Below are 4,636 nucleotides of genomic sequence, written 5' to 3'. Positions count from 1 at the left end.
GTTTAGTGCTCGATAGTCTATACACAGGCACATGCTCCCATCCTTCTTCTTCACGAACAATACAGGCGCTCCCCATGGTGAGTGACTAGAGCGTATGAAGCCCTTGTCAAGCAGCTCCTGAAGTTCCTTCAGTTCTGCTGGAGCCATGCGGTAGTGTGCTTTAGAGATGGGATTCGTACCAGGGATAAGTTCTTTTTCAAATTCAATCTCCCTGTCTAGTGCTAGGCCTGGTAACTCTTCAAGGAAAACTGCTGGGTAGTCACATACCACTCGGACCTCTTCTAGCTTTTGGTCCTTGCCTTGACTGGTATTGACTACATGTGCTAAGAATCCCGTACATCCCGAATCCAATAGTTTCTGTGTTTTCAAAGCTGAGAGAAACTTTTTAGCCTTTCTCTTTGGTTCTCCGATGTATCCGAACTGCACTCCTGTTTCGGGTTGGAACACAACTCTCTGTTTACGGCACTCTATGGAGGCGTCGTACTTGATCAGAAAGTCCATTCCCAAGATGATGTCGTAGTCCGTCATATCTAGCACTATCAAATCACTAAAAAGCTCTCTGTCTGCTATAATGACTGGAACTGCTCGGAGCCAGTGCGTGGATGCCATAATTTCTCCTGAAGGTAGAGTCATCAGGAACTGATCACTAAGTGCATCCGGAGGTATTGCTAACTTTTCGGCAAATGCCCTGGATATGTAAGAATGGGTTGCCCAAGTATCGAATAAGACAGTTGCACTTTGCTGTAAAATACTAATCTGACCTGTAACAACTGTCGAGGCATTCGCTACGTCCTCTCTGGTGAGTGAGTAGATCCTCGCGTTTGTTGTGGCTGAGGGGGCTTCTAGTCTGCCCTGACTGATGTGTGGACCATCTATAGTAGCCTGCATCTGATGTAGCTGTGCTGGGTTACCTCCGTACTGAATCGGCTGTGGTGGAGGAACACTGGTCTTGTTTGGGCATTGCTTAGCCATATGTCCTTCTTGGCCACATTTGAAGCATCCTCGTGTGCCCTTGTGACAAACTCCTGAGTGGAATTTCCCACAAGTAGAACACTTGGGATAGCTAGGTTATTTACTAGCTGGCCCTCCTTTTGGGTAACTCCCTGGTTTGCGTTTGTTACTGGAGTTCCCTTTCTAGTTAGAGTTGTGGGTCTGGTGTTTCTGAGTACCTGAGCCTCCTTGGCCTTTCGACTCTGAGAAGGTTTGCTTCTGCTGCTTGATGTTGTTCTGGTAATGCTCAGTAGTCAGAGCACTGCTTACTAGTTCTTCTGTAGTTTGCGGCCTATGAACGCCGCTGGCTACATTCATTGCTATTTCTGGCCTTAGCATTTTAAGCATCAACCGGACTCGTTCTCTTTCAGTGATGACTAATTTAGGGCATAGACGAGCCAATCTGTTGAATTTCTTCACGGCCTCCTCAACTGAAAGGTTGCCCTGACAAAATTCAGTGAACTCGTCGTAGTGGCGGTTTGTGACCCGCGTGTGAAAGAACTCCTCAAAGAATTCTCTCTCGAAGTCGGCCCATGTCATCTGGTTCACTGGGCGCTTCGCTTTAATTCTCTCCCACCACATACGTGTGTCTCCCGTCAGGCAGAATGAGGCGCATTTCACCTTTTCAAACTCTGGCCAGTCCAGAAGCTCCATCGTACTCTTCAATGTTTTGAACTAGGCTTGAGCATCCCATGGTTCACTGGTGCCTGAGAAGTTCTCGGGCTTGATTTTCTGCCACTGAATCAGATAGGCTTCCCTCTTTGCCCCTGCTGCTGGGGCTACTGGTGTTGCAGGTTGGACTGGTGGAACCTCTATCACTACTGGGGCGGCTAGGTTAGGTTCTGGAGTGACAGTGGGAGTGTTCTGCTGATTAGCCCTTAAGGTGGCTATCTCCTGTTGCTGTTCAGCTAGTTGCTTCTGTAACTGAGCCACTACTGCTACAAGGTCTGGAGGAGGCACTGAGCTGCCTGCCTCATGCTGGGGCTCAGTAGCTGGTGTCTTTCTAGCTGGGCGTCCTCGTACCATTTTCTAAGGAATGAATGACATACATAACTAATACAATCATAGGTACATAACTGCTATTATCATGTCAAATGTTATCATATATAAACAATCTCTAGTCATCTATAAACATGAGAGTAAAATATATATAAAGTGAGAGGTATTCTTACTTGGAAGCTGTAGGTTCAATGCTGATGTGTGTGTGAGGAAGTATGGAACTTGCTCTGATACCACTCTGTAACGTCCCGCCTTCTACTAACTAAGTTGTAAGGCCGGAGGTTACATTATGCTAAGCTGAACTGGACTATCGGTAAATGTCCAGGCGCGGAAAAACTAAAATAATTCAAACTTCTACTATTTGTTATAAAATATGAAATTCTATGTTCAGAGTACACTCCTAAAGATGTACACATGTTAAGAAGGGAACCTAACCTTCCTATCAGATCAGAAAACTGAAATTAGACACTTCTAGCTGAAATCAGACATTCCAATCGATCGGCTGATTGATTGGAGTTGTCTGATCGATCCATTGTTCGATTCAGCTCGCTACTGTGTATGGGGTCAATTCTGGACCGATCAGCTGATCGATCTAGCCTGGTCAATCGATCCGATGATCGATTTAGAGGCTCTCTATTCGCGAAAATTAAATTCCCGATCGATGGGCTGATCGATCCATGGTCGATCGATCAGCTAATAGATTCAACAGCTCTCTGTATGTGACAGATTACCTCCCAATCGATCAGCTGATCGATTGGGAACCCTCCAATCAATCAACTGATCGATTGGAGCTCTGATTTCTGCTGCATTTCAGAATTTCATGTACAACGTGGATGTATCAACTAATAAACACTAAACTCTTACTAAACAGATCAAGATTCATAACTTACCGACTAAAATCAAAGTAACTAGAAGTCTAGGCATAACATTGTGCACACATTCATACATTATAACACTTAATATTCTAGAAGTACAGAAAATAACCAAAACTGAAATACTGAGTCCTTAGGTGGGCTACTCCCCAAGGGTCTTTATTCCAAGTTCCTGCTCACACACATCTTCATAGCATTGCCTCCAGCCTCCGCTATTCCATCTTTCCTTTACCTTTATCTGCAGTATAAGGAAAATGCAACTATAAGCTTGGGAGCTTAGTAAGAAACCATCTACCTCACAAAACATACATTAAATGAAATCATGCTTTCTTTTAAAATATGATGTGCTAATAAACATGATGCGAATCATACTAAAATACTAAAACATGATAGTCAACTTCGAAACATGGCTATTTGTGTATCAACAAGAACTAAACTGATACATGAGCTAAGCTAATTATCATCACAATAAGAACTAAACTGAAAACTAAACTGTATTCATGCATTTATTTCGTGAAGTTTGAAAACTATTTTTATAAATAGATGAAAATACTAACATGCTGCTGGTGGGCCCGGCAACTGTACTTGCTGTGCGCGCATCCCCAACTAGGCCCGAGGTAGCAAATCCCGAATCTAGTAGGGTTACTAGGTTATCTAAACCTAGGGACGACTATGGGAGCCCAACCCAAGGACAACTAAAGTCCAGTACAGTGCCACTGATAAAGTAAAATACTGTTTATATCTGATTTATCATATCTTGCTTTTTACTAGGTTATCTGAACCTAGATGCGACTGTGGGAGCCCACCCATTGGACCGTAGTCCCATGTAACTGAAGCAAGGCTATATTTGCTAATTAAAATGCATCTAGGGCATTTAACTAAGCTATTAAAATGCTTACTGCAGCATTTAACTATTCTGGCATTTTATCGAGCACTTGGTGTGCTCTAATTCTCCTTAACTGAAGGATCATGCGTAAGGCTGAACTAAAAACCATAAAAAGCACAATTAACTACTTATACTGTAGGTGAGGGATTACTCACATCCTGCGCTAGTTTTCTTACGAATCTAATCGTTAGATTTCCGAAGAAGATGATCGTTTCGGCGATCCTCTTGCGTCTACGCTTCCTTCTCGCGAAGGGAAGCGTCCTTGTGCCGGAGTTATCGCCGGAAGATGCTCCTATGGCCCTAGGGATGGAACCCTAGGTCTTCTTGGGGGTTTGTGCGCCGAGAGGTGAGGAAGGGCGTGGTGGCTATATTTGACCCTCTCTGAATCGATCCATTGATCGATTCAGATGCCTTCTGGAAAAATGAAAAACGTGGTCCAATCGATCCATTGATCGATTGGAATGGTCTGAATCGATCCATTGATCGATTCAGATGCCTTCTGATAAAAAAATGAAAAACGCGGTCCAATCGATCCATTTATCGATTGGAATGGTCTGAATCGATCCATTGATCGATTCAGATGCCTTCTGGAAAAACTCGAGTACGTGTTCTGTAGTTAAACGAAAGTGTGTCGTAATTGATCCATGGATCGATCCAAACGATCTGAATCGATCCATTGATCGATTCAGATGCTTTCTGGAGTGAAATGTGAACCTCCCAATCGATCGACCGATCGATTGGGAAGTCTGATATTTCTGCATTTATGAAAACCTTTCAGATCCAAGTTTTGGAAATGCACAAATAATTGTATATTCCTCTAAAAATCATGAAATTTGGTGTAAACACTATTTATGTCTCATATTATCAAGGAAAAATAAAGGTTGACAAA

This window comes from Zingiber officinale, chromosome 5A (genome assembly GCF_018446385.1).
Source record: "Zingiber officinale cultivar Zhangliang chromosome 5A, Zo_v1.1, whole genome shotgun sequence".
In the NCBI taxonomy this organism is placed as follows: domain Eukaryota; kingdom Viridiplantae; phylum Streptophyta; class Magnoliopsida; order Zingiberales; family Zingiberaceae; genus Zingiber; species Zingiber officinale.
This window is presented reverse-complemented; position numbering follows the sequence as displayed.